The sequence below is a fragment of the Stegodyphus dumicola genome, chromosome 2 (genome assembly GCF_044657685.1).
Source record: "Stegodyphus dumicola isolate Sdum_Otavi_A_Nest chromosome 2, ASM4465768v1".
Lineage (NCBI taxonomy): Eukaryota > Metazoa > Arthropoda > Arachnida > Araneae > Eresidae > Stegodyphus > Stegodyphus dumicola.
In genome coordinates this window covers 211761348-211777195 of record NC_140769.1, presented here as the reverse complement: position 1 = coordinate 211777195, position 15848 = coordinate 211761348, and the positions used below count along the sequence as shown (strand labels likewise).

General features: G+C 32.7%; 1 protein-coding gene across 2 annotated transcripts in view; it reads left to right on the top strand.

Annotated features, from left to right (window-relative positions):
• Window positions 1–8295, top strand: part of LOC146998825 (uncharacterized) — a 215673-nt gene extending 207378 nt beyond the window's left edge. For both annotated transcript variants that reach the window (XR_015039745.1, XM_085811708.1), the window contains one exon: window positions 3418–8295. The gene's annotated coding sequence lies outside the window, so the exon portion shown is untranslated. The remainder of the gene's footprint in view (window positions 1–3417) is intronic.
• The last annotated feature ends 7553 nt before the right edge of the window (window positions 8296–15848 follow it).

The following is a 15848-nucleotide window of genomic DNA, read 5'->3' as shown; positions in this document are numbered from 1 at the left end:
CTGAGAGCATAATCTTTGGCTATGCTCTTTAAGCTGTATTAAAACCATTTTGAAATGTAAGGCCTACAAACTGAAACGTAAATTTATCTTATTTCTGTACTATTCATTAGAGTTATATACATTCCCATCAATAGATACTGAATGGCTAAATATTCTGCTTACCCAAATCAGTTATTTTTTTTCTCTCTTCTTTTTCTTAATTTTAATTAGTCCGGAAAGTAAAGCTATAGAGAATTTCACTTCTTCATTAGAAATCTGATTTAGAATTTTGTTTTCGGAGATAAAAGTTTGAATTCTTTATCCCTTTTCTAAACACAAAGATTGAAAAACGTAACATCGAAATTTTGAAAACATTTATACACTAATAGAAGGGAAAAAAAACAGAATATAATGCTTCAGCAAGCATGTAAATATCTCTATCACTTAAGTTTCAGCTATGTTTGCTATAGTATATTCAGGCGTATAAGGCGCACTTTTAAAAGAAAATGCAAGATTGAAATTTATGGGTACGCGCTGTACGCCAGCTATAAAAATGTTATGTTTAGAAATATGGAAAAAGTGATTAGAATTAGATAAAATTAGATTTCTGCGTGTAATTAAATGCTTTTTATTTAAGAGAAATAACATAGTTTATGTACTTAAAAATTTTCGTTATCGGATTCTGTTTCATTTTCACCTTCACCTCTGATCCATACTTGCATAGACAGATCCAAGTTCCTCATATACGTCTCAATCTATAACTTCAAGCACATCATCGAATTCTGTTTCAGTTTTGCCGTAACTTTTACTCTGATCCACACATAAATAATCATCTTTCGTTGCATCTAGACCGTCAGATATACCACATAAATTAAACGGGTTTAATTTTATTCCGTGATTTTATTATCTACTGACACACTATTTATGCACTGACATGACGTATTTGGTCTCCATTTGTAATTAGTTTTTTCACCTTCACTTTTGTTCGAGTATTCCACTAACGTTTAAAATATTCTATCGATGATTTATTGACATATATGTCTAATATATGAACTAATGGCAATAATCCGCTTGGATAAACTGTCATATCTGTGTAACACTCTTTCAACAACATATTTGTGCTATCCGTTAGATGGAGGATGAACATGTCCCAAAGTATTAGACTTTCTTGATTATCTGAGGCAAAAGGAAGCTTTTGCCAAATATTTCTTATCCACAGTTTCACAACATTTTTCTCCGCCGATCATTTCTCGTGAATACGGATGAAAACACTTTCGGGAAACTGCACTTCAGCAAAGTCTTTCTTTTCAAGATATCGATGAGCTTTTAATTTCGTACGGTCGGCTAAGCAGGAGATCAGTACGGTGAGGTGAGATTTCTCGTTGGCCTATTGATTTTATGTTAACCGTTATTTTTCTTTCATATCATTGTTTCTTTATCTCCTACTATATCAAAACTTCAGGAATGACATCGATATTTGCAACACGTGATAGTAAATAAAGTTTAACATATTTTTAAAAACTCATCAAAGTTTTATCTCTATATTTTCGAAGCCTTTGAAAAAATTTTATCTCTTTTTCTCGGAGAACTGAATTATTCCGTGAAGTAAATCGAATACACAACCTCAGTTTGCTTTAGAGTTTTCACTTCCATTTGCACTCGTTTTTTCTATTTTTAAGGCAAAGAAACGTACGCTGTTTCTTGTTACAATTAATCCATTCTAGTGATGATGGGGATTTTCTACAATGCAGTTTCCAACACTTTCGCCGACGGTAAGCTATTTCATTACTTCTTTATGCAATACACATTTATTCTTTGGCGCAATAATCATTGTAAAATTTCATGCCTCTTCCACTCGTGTACGAAGCATTCACGAAAACCATCCTGCATGATTTCCATTTTCTTTCGCAAACTGAATGACTTAACATTTGAAACTTGCATAGTGTTTGTTTCGTTCGGCGAAAGCCATAACTACTGGTGAAGAAAGCACTGGATGAACTACACTTCACTAAAAGCAAATGTGATATCGTTAAGTCTTTGATGTTGACATCAGAACCACGGCTTCAAATGACTACAGAAAGAAGAAACATGACTCCTAATTCCGCAAATTCACTTTGGTCGAAAGTGCACTCTTATCCAAATGATGTTCCTTATTTCTCGAAGTCCTAGAATAACATTCTCTTCCACATCCAGAATGAATACAAATCACCTCCTACCTTGCAGAAATATTTTCCCCGATAATCATTTCTCCTGCGCACCACCTTATCGCTTGCCAAACTGCAATGTTTCCGCAATTGACATATTTGCTCGTGTTTCCTAAGGTATGAAATAATCAAGAAGAGCTGTTGCGAGATATGATGTTTTTGGTATTGCCAAACCACCATGTGTATTTTATTGCTTTCTTTATTTACTAAAGACCTGATGCATTGTAATTAAGCGATATAAGAACTTGATTTATATGCGATTACGTTTTCTTATACAAAATGTTCCAACAAGGTGCTTATGGGTTGTAATTTCATTTATTCAAAACTCAGTCTAGTTATATTTATAAAATTTTCAATAGCAAACGAAAGTTTTAAGAAAACAGTTTAAACGTTTTGGGTCAAGATACTTTTCAAAAAAAGTCTAATCCAAGAATTATTTATATGAGAAATTTTATGTAAAAACAAATGGCGCACATTTTTACGTTTGAAATTTACTGGCATATTCCATGCCAAATTTAGTAAGAGATTTCAGGTTTTTACCAGCTATAGGAAGTCAAGGATTTCTAGAATAATTTACAAAGTCAAGGACGAGTTCTGTCTATTGTTAATTGGTATTTTCATTTCCAAAATAGAACATTGAAAATTAAATTTTGAGAGAAGTCTTTTTAATTTTTTTGGCACGCTGCATAATGAGTTCATTTCAAAAAAGCTGAAAATAAAAGTATCAGTTTTCTACATTTTACTAATTATTCTTTCCTCCAATACCTAGACTTCATTTCGGAAACTTTCCTTTTGGTTATAAGAAATAAATCACAAAACAATTGACTGATGTCAATCGAAATCAGACGGAGATACTTATGTTCAAAATTATTTCATAACGAGTGCAAACTTTTTCCTCATAAAATTATGAGTGTCGGAGAAACATATGAAGAGCTAGGCTTCGTAATTTTTACAAAACAAATGACTTTAAATTTAAAAGTACCAAAGCGCAAACATTTACGTTTTTCAAAACACATTTGTACTTGCAAGTCAATGCCTACCACAAACGACCAAGATCCGGTCTGAACTTTTGCAGACAGTGCACAGACATGCGTTTCGAGTACCTTTCATTTTGGTTATTTGCGTATGCCATGTAACCTTCTCAAATATTCTCATGCTTGTGACTCAGAATTGAAATATCATTTTAACTGATATTTTTATGTGATGTGTAACAATAATTTTGTTTATTTTTCAGGATGAAGATTCAGGCCCCCTTTGCGCATACCGACTGTAATTTGAATAGCCAGTTTACAATAACAAGCTTAATAGTAACCGACCGTCATAGGAAGACGCCCGAGGCTTAAAGGAACGCGAATCTCTATCAAAGTTGCAACTTGTGTAAATGCAATTTTGACTTTTAAATTCTTTTATTTTCCCTTTCTCGTGTCAAAAATGTTTCTTTCTTCAATATTTAGTTTAATAACGTGAAACTTTAATTTAAATTTTTCTTTTCGCTATTTTTACTTTAAAAAGATTTTAAGTTCTTTCATTTTACAAAAGTAATACTGATTTTAAAAACTATAAATATTTCCTTTTGGTTTTTTATTTTAAAAAATTGCTTTTAAATTCTCACTTTATTTATTTTACAGAAATATTATATACTCTTATAAGCTAAACATATTTCTTTTTTGTATTTCCATAAATGCCATTTTTTCAAAAAATAGTTTACTCCTTTTCATTAAGGGGTGTTGGAAACCCTATAGCAACAATGTTGAATTGGCAATTTTTGGATTACCTTTTCTGAAAATCTGCTGTTCTTACAGGCTTGAAGGTTTTTACGTAATTAAAGTACATCTATCACCTCGCGCTCTTACAAGCACGAGGCAGGTTCGTCTATGCGCTCGCCATAGTAGGAAAATAATCTCTATCTTTGAAATTTTATCCTCTAATTTATTACACATAACGGTACACAATATACAATAAAACAAATATCACTAGTATAGTATACATTTAATTATATACATAATATAAGGCGTGCAAAACATGTTTTAAGTAATCTCAACTATATACATAATATAAGGCGCGCAAAACATGTTTTAAGTAATCTCTTTCCACACGGCATGGCTGCCGGTCCAATCGCTAAAGTACCAAGTCTCGTATTCACGCCACCAGCCTGCCTCGATCGGTTTTTCCGAGGAATCTCGAATTCTTTTAATACGGTGTCTTTAATCATAATATTGTTATATCAATCCATTTCATCGAGAGTCGCGATCAAACTTTTAACTTTTGTTTTTAAACTCTGCAAAATAATTTTCCCTTCTTCAGATATTTTATAGAGATTAAGAATCACTTCATCATGATGTAAAAAGAACAGCCATTTCTCAGCTTTCGATGGTGGGTCAAACATAACTCCTTTCATTATTTTCAAATGTTTCAATAATCGTTTCCCTTGCTCTAAGAATCTCCTATATCTTGATAAAAATAAGAACCTTAATTTCTCATTTCCATATAAAATATACTTTCTCGGTGTCTACTGGTTTTAACGCCTGACATTCGAATCATGTTATTAACAGACATAAAAACAATTATAATTTTCTAAGTTAATATGGTTAATATATAAATTAAGAAGGACTTACCTTTGATCCCGATAGTGAAAATATCGAACGAAGAGCACAACTTGACGCTGATAACTTTAATCATGAGCACACTGCAGTGGCACGTAACTTGACATGATTACAACACGGTAATTCACATTATCCCTGATTTAACTTTTCATGATTTCACTAGGATGATGAACACTGATGATCCCATTTTACCACTCACTGGCTGTTAACTTTTTAGCACATCACGCTTTCACAAATCGGATGAATTTATTCGCACACATGGCCCTAAACGCGCCATTTTCTTTCGTCATAAAAATCTTCTCTCATCGTAGATCCATTCGTGAACTATCACCGAATTTCATTTTATAACTTTCAGTAACTTTTTACAACCATATTTATTTATTATTTTCACTATTTAGTGATTTCCTTTTTCACAATCTTATCCTATCGACTGCGCCGATTTGCACCTCGCGCCGTTTCAAGTCCGAGGCGGGTTCGGTCATTTCTCATGCACTCGCCATAATAGGAAAATAATCTCCATCAGCTTTGAAATTTTATCCACTAATTTATTAAACAATACACAATAAAACAAATACCACTACTATACATTTAGCTTAAGTTATCTCTTTGCACACGGCATGACTGCCGGTCCAACCGCAAAAGTCACAAGTCTCGTATTCTTCCCACCAGCTTGCCTCCACTCTGTTTTCCGGCGTAACTACGTCCCTTCCTTTAACCGTCTTTCGCCCCTCGCGGATAAAATGTTCTGGAAACGTCTTTCGCTAAGGGAAGTAACATCACAATACCTAGCTGAATATACTGAAAAGAGCTTTTTTATCATTTTAAATTTTAGAGTATTTTACAGTATATTTTGTTACGCATAGTAAAATTTAGCACTGATTATAATCAAAAGCTCTTTTCGGCAAATATTTGGAAGCGTAGTAAATAAGGTATAAAAATTTCAGATACCTGTGAGCAGTAGTTCTTGAGAACAGGTACTACATCGAGTATAAAAAATCACGTTCGGGGGGAAAACGCGATTTTATGTAAAAATTCTCAATTATCAAAGTATTCAATGACAAATTAAAGCTAGATTTTGTACAGTCCTAATTTTCATAGAGATTAAAGAACGGTGTTTTAAGAAAGCTAAAATTGTAGAGAATTTGAAAATGCAAATATCAGAAATCCTCATTTTATGAAATGTTTTGGCTTTCATCACCCCTTCAACTATTCTATTCTTTAAAGTCCTTTCTCTTTTTTTTCTATTCTGGTAAAACTTGATATATAAATTTAATTCTTTGTCTTTTAATTTTTAATTTTATATCTCTGGTCGCATTTCTCTTTAACGATTAACATTTTGCATTTGGCTTATTATTATTATATTAAAATTATGCAAAATGAACAAACAGTAAATAATGAGATGCTCAATTAAAAACAAATACAGATTTAATGATAAAAGGGAAATTTTTAATGTCATTACAAACAAGATTTCAAGGGGTTCAAGAGGCCGTTGCCTAAAAAAAAAAGAAAACAATTCGTCGTTTCCGGAAGAAATGAAACTTTAAAAAATATTTTCGTTGTCACAAAAACCAAACTTTTTGAAACATTACGTTATTCAAACTCTTACGTCACTTCCGAGTGTCACGTTATCTAAGATGGCATAGGTTTCGGCTACGTACCCAAGCCTCTGGCATCTCCTGAGGGCGGTTGGTTACTACACCTGAACCAACGATAGTGAACTTCCAATGATATCCTTCTGTCTGTACCTGAATGAAACTGGCTCTATTTGACGGCACACTAGCGAAACACTAAAAAGTCATGATTTAAACGACGATGATTTGAATAATTTAACTGGAATTTTGAGGACGACAATTTAGATTAACTGCTGCTGATTTTTTATTTAGGTGGTCGTGAGTATATGGTTTAGTGATGAAGAGTATGAATAATTGAGTAGGATGATAATAAAACTTTAGGTGATCGGGCTTTGTATCTAGGTGAAGTTTTTTTATTCTGACGACGACTTCAATGATGATGATGAAGATGATACATAGGATGGTTTAGAATGACTGCTGTGATTTGGGTGATGATGGTTTATCTTATTCTGACGATGATCATGGTGACGCGATATACATGATGGTTAAAATGACGATGTGTATTAAGTGATAATAAATATTTAGATGAATTTGATGGTGACATAGTTTTGACTGATGACGATTTTATACATGATGTGAGAGTGATTTATATAATACTTTAGAGGAGTTAGACAATAAAGACGATGATTAAATGAGGATGAAGAAGATGATGATTTGGTTGATATTGCTTTCTATTTAGATGATCTGGAAGATTATGATTTATCTATCTCGACGATGATAATGGTGATGATGACATATACGACGGTTTAAACTGAAGGTATGATTTCGATGATGATGATTATTTAAATGATGGTTTTGAATTATCTGGTGATAATTTTATAATTTCTTTCTTGGTTATTCAGATAACAATTTTGATGGTGATTTAGAAGTTTGAGGTGATAAAGACGATGATCAAATGATACTGCTTTTTATTTAGTTGATTTGAGCTATAATGATTTATCTTAATTTGGCGATATTTTCAATGACGATGATGATGATAATATATATATATATGATGGTTTAACATGAAGATGTGTTTTGGGTAGTTATGCTTAGTTAGATGTCTTAGATTAGCAGATGAAGTTGATTGGATTTAGAAGGAAATTTATATATATGATGATTTCAATGAGTTAGATATTGATTTAGATGAAGGTATATTCATTTGATAATGATTATTTAAACAATAAGAGGGTCGTCCGAAAAATTACTTTGCCGTAAACCATAAAAAACAAAGTCTTATTACCTGGAAAAACCTATTGCAAAAGATACAGCTATATTTCTGCTACTTCTCAGCATAAGAAACATCGGAACTATACCAATTGTCATAGCGTCGGTTACCTATTTCCATTAGAGTGTCATAGAAGTCTGTCGCCTGGGAAGAAAGGCAGCCCGTCACATTTGTCTGCAACATTTCACCTGTAGGAAAGTGTGCCCAGACAAGAACGTCTTCAGGTGCAATAACACGTGGAAGTACTTAACAGCAAGATCGAAGCCATAGAATGGATGGTCAGACATCTCCCAGCGAAACGTCTGCAACATATATTTTGTGGAATTCCCCGTATGCGTCCGATGTTGTCGTAGGACACCACAACACCAGCACTGAGCATCCCAAACCATTTGTTCTGAATGGCTCTTCAGATGTTCTCTAGTAAAGCGCAATAAAGATCAGCTTTCACCGGAGCACCACTCGCCAATTCGTCAATGAGCAGAATGCCTTTACTATCCCAGAATACCGTGGACTTCAATTTCCGTGCATAGACTGAGGATCGTCCGGCGCGTGGATCCCTGTGACGCCAATCAATTGTGAGTTGCTGTTTTCTGTGGTGAAGTGAGCTACCCACATCTCATCACCTGTAACGATTCTGTTAAATTGCGTTCAATAAACTGATTTATGTATCTGCTGCCTCTAGTTCTTTGTGTTTAAGTTTTGAGTATTCGAAATGGAACTCAAATACAATCAATCATATATATAGATTACATATCAATTCATATATTTGAATTAAATACATATTTACTTACCGGCCCGAAACTTTCTTAACACGTTGAGCGCGGCGCCGGTCTCTGGGGATTGACAGTGAACTTTCCGTGTGGCCGGCGTCGGTCCCTGGGAACCGGCACTGGAATTTTCGTTTGCCTGGCGTCGTTCCACGGAACCGACAGTATAAGTTAAAAAATAAATATAGTCTCAATGAAATGTGATCAAATTTAGCATTAATGAAATGTATTGAAACATTCTAAACAAAAACACGGCTTAGCTTTAAGGCTTAGCTCGCTGCCGGCTGAACGGAAAGGACAGCAAATTCGGCGCCGAACTCAGCGTGTTAATTAGAAAGCTACCGCTCGGCCTTAAAAACGCACAGCAGTTTGGTTTAAATAACCATTGATAACACTATTCTATAACGTTCTTTCTACAACGTTCTATAACGTATTATTCTATAACGTTCTTTCTATAACGTATTATTCTATAACGTTCTTTGTACGTTAAAGTACATATAGCACAAGAGTGTGCAAGGAAACTGATATATAACAAATTTATTTAATATTTTTCATATAATAAGGATAATTTCAAACTGTAATCATAATTCTAAAAATCCATGACATTATCGAATTGAGACCTGTTTCGATGTCAGATATATCTCGTAATGAAATCTGATATTTTTTGAAATTTAACAACTAATTTTTCGAGGTATTTGACAGTCCAATCTGTATAAGTTTCATTTATTTGTTTAAATGTTTGTAAAGTGTTATCACAGATTTTCATAAAAAAGGGTGTGAGAGATAATTGATAAAATTGATAGATAGAAATGGAGGGAATATTATGCATTTGTTCAGAAACATAAACGTAGTATTTGTGAGATTTCTCGCACAGCCAAATTATAATTGTTTTGTTATTTCTTTTTTTTCATATTTAATTCTTTTAAATTAATTTCTCAAAGTTTGTCATAATTTATGTGACTCAACTAGGTACGAAAAATTGATTCGGAATGTAAAAGAAATATATGTATTCTGTAACATTATTTTTTGTAAAGTTTAATTTTTTTTAATTAACAAGGTCTGTAACCAATGTTTGCACTTATTTAATGCACGGAGTTCCAAGCAGTTTCACTCATCATCCTACAAGCTGCAATAAACACAAAAACACAACTCTGAAAATGAAATATTCTAACAAGGATTGTAAAGCCAAAGGCATATAACTAGTCTCCTCTGTATGCTCAGATCATTCAATATGATTTCTCTCACAGCTTATACATTTTCAGATGAGTTACTCACGTTCGTTTTTAAAGGTAATCAAAATAATGTAAAACTGCAATTAAAAAGATTAAAATTTCGACAAATTGACTAAATGAAATATATATTCGCTGGTCGCTTAAAATTGCTTCAACGGTACCTAGTTCCAAATTGCAAGATGGGTATTCCACACACGGATAATCGAGAATTAGTATAACATTCTACAGCAAAACATTGCAAATTCCGTGCTTTTTTCATATAATGCATTCATGCTGTCAGATTTATTATGTCTAATCTTATAATATTATTGTAAAATTACGGCCGGTAGAAATCATTCCTTGAAAATGAAGGCCCCTTGCCACCTTCTTGATGACTAATTTCAAATGGATAATTCAAACGTGGCGAAAAGAGAAATATTAAAATTTTCAAAAATTCGTGTTTACGGTTTTTTAATACCTAGATTTACCACTGCTAACTAATATTATGATATAATAATATATTAATAATTAGTCAAATGAAATTTATGTGGCTTCGTGTCAACCACTTGGTATTTTTAACGCTGTGTTTGAGCAAAAACAGAATATTGTTTATTTAAGCTATAATAAACATCCTACAGTAACATTTAGTTATTGTACATTGTTTTTTATCAGCACTTACGAGCTGAAGTTTCGTCTTATTAAACTATCCATATTGGTGTTTTTCATGCTCCTATATTGTTTTTGTATATAAATAATGGAAATTACAATTGGGATGATCAGTTCCATAAAACTCTCAGTATTCTGCAATCCTAACCACATGACCAATGGTGCCCCAAACATACAAGAAACAAACAGGTATTTACAAGTAGGAATGATTTTCGAAACGTTTGCTTAAACTCAAAACAAAATAAAACAAAAGGGTCGAATCAAAATGTTAATGTTTCATAAAAATGTGCAGGATAATGTTAGATGTAAAGCCTGTTTTCGTTTCCCTGGCAGACGTACTAGGAAGTTTCATAAATGAAAGTTTTCTCTTTTGGTGGGATAGTGGCTGTGACCTATACATCGAGCATTCATTGCTGGACAGTACGTGTATAATTACAGATAGATAGAGATAAGTAATTAATAGAGTATTTGACATATATAAACTCATCATTCAGATCTTCGAAAGTGTTCAAATAGTAAAAACACGATACCGTATGCTTTCACCACTTCACTTATGATGTAGACTATGCCCATATGAGGTACTTCTCCCTGTTAGAGTTAACTAAATCTTAGCTATTGAAATATAGCATTTTCAAATTCTTTCCATTTGAATTTAACATGAATAATTTTACTCTGATCTCTCTCTTTCTTTTCTGTTTGTTTCTTACTTCTAGCCATCTATATCCAGTTCTATATCTTCTACTTGTGCCTCTGATATTTAATGTAACGGCATTTTGCTTTAGAGTAAATAGATTTAAATTAATTAAAAATTACATTCCTATTTTCAAAATACTTTTATTAATATTTCAAGGTAAACATTTTGATATTCGTCAAATGGAACTCGAACCTAAAATTTAATTTTTATTAAATCTTTAATCTATTTCCAGCACTATGCATAAAAATGCCCTTTCTTGTTAAAATAACGAAACTGATTTTAGATTTACTAGTAATGAATCAAATTGCAAATTGCTTAGTTGACATTTTTCAGCTCTCAGAGTACATTCCATTTAACTATGCAGTAAATCGAATGATTGTTTGCAGTTAACAATATGTAAAAAGCTGTTTGGGCCAGGTCGAGAAACAGGTGGTTTACATCTGGAGGAAACGAATTTTTGACAATGTCTATATACTATATATAAACGAATAATTAGAAACTTCCGCGTAATGCTCTTATGAAATAATTCACTGTATATTAGAAAAGTACGAGAAACAGACGCATATTTTTTCAAATGAAAAAAATCGAAAAATTATGTGCTTACTAAAATCAAAAATCTCAGGCGAACAACAAATAAGGCCTTGTAAGGCCTTATGTATTGTTCCTTATAAGTTATGTGAATTTCCTTATAAGGCCTATTAAATTATACACACTTTTTGCTGCTGATCATTTAAATTTATTTCTTCGAATTGCTCTTTCAAACTTGAATACCCGATTCCTAAAAGAAAGTTGCTGATTTTGAAATAATGTATACTGCTTAATTTTGGTCGTGCGTTTATGAATTTTTTCTAATTTTATTTCTTTATTAGCGGAAGTACCCGATGTCAATTAAGTTAGATTGAAAGCAATGTATCTAACAACAGAGAGAACGATACCGTTGTAATCCTTCTCTAACGATGTAAAAAATACGATTCATAGTTATACATTTTTCAGTCTGGTGCGATATGCAACCCCACATAAAAAATTTCGATAGAAAAATATAATTCTCTCTCATTGTATCAGAAGCAATGTCACTCAGCTTTTAGTGATTTTCGTCTTTCTAATCAAATGGCCATAACAGCTCAAGTTCCATCCAATATTTCACCTATATTCAACTTTAGTCGATTCAATGTCGCAAAATATTTATCATAATTGATGAGAAATCAATAACGCAAACAAACAAACAAACACACAAACAGACATTCTTCTTTATATATATAGGTTATGTAAAATTGACAATTTTTTTTATTAACAAAATGTAAGATTTGCAAGCGAGCAGTAGCAACACTTTTCGAAATAAAACAATTCTATCTTCAACGCCCGAGACTGTTACCACTAGGAAAAATGAGTGCGAAAATTAGAACTTTCAGAATTTTTAATTAGTATTTTCGCTCATGAAAGTGGTTAAGATGAGAATAGTCGAAATGGCTTCCCTCGAATTTTCGGAATCGGGAATAACGTATTTAATGTTTGGGAAAGCTATTTTTATTTCATCTTTTATCTATTTTCGTATTTTAACAAACTCTAGGATTTGAAAGAGAGCAATGGTAACAACTTTCGAAATAAAGCAGATTTTCGTCTCCAGCTTGCGAGACTGTTGCCACTCGAAAAATGAGAAAGAAAATTATCGTTTTTCCGAGTTTTTATTTATAGCTCTGATTTTAGCTACTTTTTTTTTTTTTTTTTTTTTTTTTTTTTTTTGAGAAACGTGACGTCGACCTAATTGTAGAATGTTTGGTGGTGATAGCTATAGTAGTGACCGAGTTATGAGAGGACAAACACACAAACTTTCTTCTTTATATACTATATAGATAACAAGTATGAAACTTTCCCAAATGTAAGTATACGAACCGCGAGACTGTATTAAAATTTGGATTTACTTATTTGTCAAAAAAGAATTTTTTTAAAAATTTGACATCGCCAAAACATGAATATTTTCGTGATTTAAAAACATTTCCATAACTGGAAGTATATTACTACAAGCAACGATCGCAAAAATAAAGGTCGTGTAGGGACTTTTAAGCCGGATAAAGGATGTTGGTGTACATATACGTGAGCATATACATATACGGTTGGTACAGCTAACCTGCAATATAAAGAGAGAAGCAAGCCTACTCTTTAGAAAATTTCAATATTCTTCGGCTAATCGTTTTTGAGTTATGCGAGATACATACACACATATATTATATCTACATACATACAGAGAACACGAAAAAATCCCTTTTAAATGCATTATAAAATATACTATGAAAAGGAAGAAGTCTTTATTCTGTCCGTATGAGATGTCGCACAAAAATCATCCAAATGGATTCAGATATGGACAAAATGGATATTTCCACTGAAATGTGATACTTGAAAATTTTCGTAATTATAATACTTCCTTTATATTGTAAAATGCAGTAATAAAATATTACCTAAATGGGAAATCTTAAATAGATGAGAATTAGTACCAGAATTCCACAGCTATACTTTTAAGAAGTGGTCGTAAAAAAAAAGTGGTTCGCTGAGAACTTCGTTCTAAAAGTTCAAGCAATAACTAAAACATTTTCGAATAAATTGTGTGTGAAAACTGTATGTCCCGTCGTTCAAAAGTAGTGGACTGTAAATTCACTTGATGTTCCCTCAGTTTAGAACCCAAGAAACCTCAGAGTCATAATGTTGACCGAAACTACTTTATTGGCTTTCAAACATTAAGTTGGCTGAGGAACGGCGAAGAACACTTTGACACCTCTGACTTCAGTAGCGGCTCACCAAGTAAACTCGGGAGAACCTCTGCTTAGTTGAAACTCACAGCAAATTAAAAGCTCTAAACCCGAGCTTTACGATCCTAACAAATTTGTGTCTGCGCCTCTCCCCGGTACAAAGAGAGAAATACAATTTGCGTAACATAGAACTAAAATATTTAATCCTTTGCGGCGCACTGTACGTTAAAGTCGGAATTTCAGCAAGAAACGTTGTATTCAGTCTATTTAGTCCTAAATAAGTATACAGGTAAAATTTTGTAAAAATTGCACTTACCGTTTTAATTCTGTGGGTGTTCCATGAGGTGGAACACTGCGCCGCCAGAGCTTTGAAAAGTGCGACTAAGCGAGCATTGCAGTGAAGCACGAAAATGAGTAGAAGCGTTTGCATAAGAATGAAAAAACTCTGTATTATGGCTGTATACATGGTTTCCTGGATATACACAATATTCTTGAATATATACGGATAAATGAGATACATATCTACATACACAAGTCCTATATACAAAAATGTTTATAAATTTTCCTATTTCTTATCTTCGTGAAATTGTTCAAAGCAAGTCACACCTTTTTGATGGAAGCACAAACCAACTAAGATTAAAATAATTAACTACGATTAATATTAACAAAAAAGAAAAATAAGCTTATAATATATAGATACACGAAAAATATCTACACAATTATTGAAAATAAACGGGAATGAGACTAAAAAGGCAGCAAAAATTTCGCGTAGGTCTAAGTAAAGATGAGTCAAGCTACTAATGAAATTCCCGCCTAAAAACTACCCCCAAAAATTTCGAGATGCCAATATTAATGCTTTCATAACACAAAAACCACCTCGCCCCTCAATGCTGCTTTGTTTGAATTCATTCCCTACCCAAAAAAAATCAACAGAAACAGAAAACGAAAACAACGGATGTTCTCTCCTGAGAGCACAGATGTTCTGATTAGTAAGAGCATGAGATTGCTAAAGGCGCAGTGTTCCCGCTAATGGAACACCTGGTTTTATTCAATGATTCTGCGTATGATTTTTGTATGAAAGATTAAAAAAATAATTTGGAGTACAGCCAGCAAAATTATGCCTATCTTTCTCCAAATAAAATTTTTATATCATTAAAAAAATAGAGAAAATTACTTGAAAAAATGGATTTTAATAACACATAATAAATTAACGTTATGTGTCTCCTTGTGATATGCTGCTATCTACGGTTTAAAAAGAAAAGTTCAAAGTATATTATAAAAGCATTTTTATCTATTTACGGTTGAATTTAGAGGCTTTCGAAGCGATTCAATTTGGGTGTTCCATGTAGTGGCACACTGAGACACAGAAGCTTAACCATATTTTAGAATCATTTATAAAAATATATAAATGTAAAGTTAAATATAAAATATTCGTTTCAAAGCGATCGTTGACGATTCCATATCTCTTTAGTCTTCCGTTGATGCGGTCATCTTAGAGAGACATTGTGAAAAACCTATATTTACTTATTTTCTCAGAAACATCGGTCATCTTAGGATGGTAATCGACAAGAGGATTTATTGTACCTATATTTTCTTTTTGTAAAATTCTGCGTTTACATTTTCTAGATCTAAATTTAAATTTGATCTTTCTCAAAAAAATAGTGTGAAAATGAATGCATTTCCGTTAATAATCTATTCCGTTAATAACTCTATCTGGCTTTAGGGGTCCAGAGGTAAAGTCGTTGAACGCTGGTAGCTAGACCCAGCACAAAAACACGCTGCTTGAGAATTTTGTGGTTTTTCTAATGTGTAATGTGCGTACGAAACTTTTCCTGAGAAAGTCCTCCCCAAACGCTTCCCTCCCCTTAGGAAAAGAGCCCTAACGTGCTCTTCCAATAATCCAATAAATATAAATACGGTACTGAAATATTACGTAGTTCATCCTGACTTGTGTCATCACAACTAACGAATCGCAACATGCAAAGGATACTTATATAAAAGGATTACTTTGAAGAAGCTGAAGGAAAAAGAACAAAAGAAGTCTTAATTTTATTCAAAGAACATAATATTAGAAATTTCAGACATGCATAAAACTTTTAAATACATTTAATCTAAAATAAATGCTCCTTTTCCCTTTTTTAATTT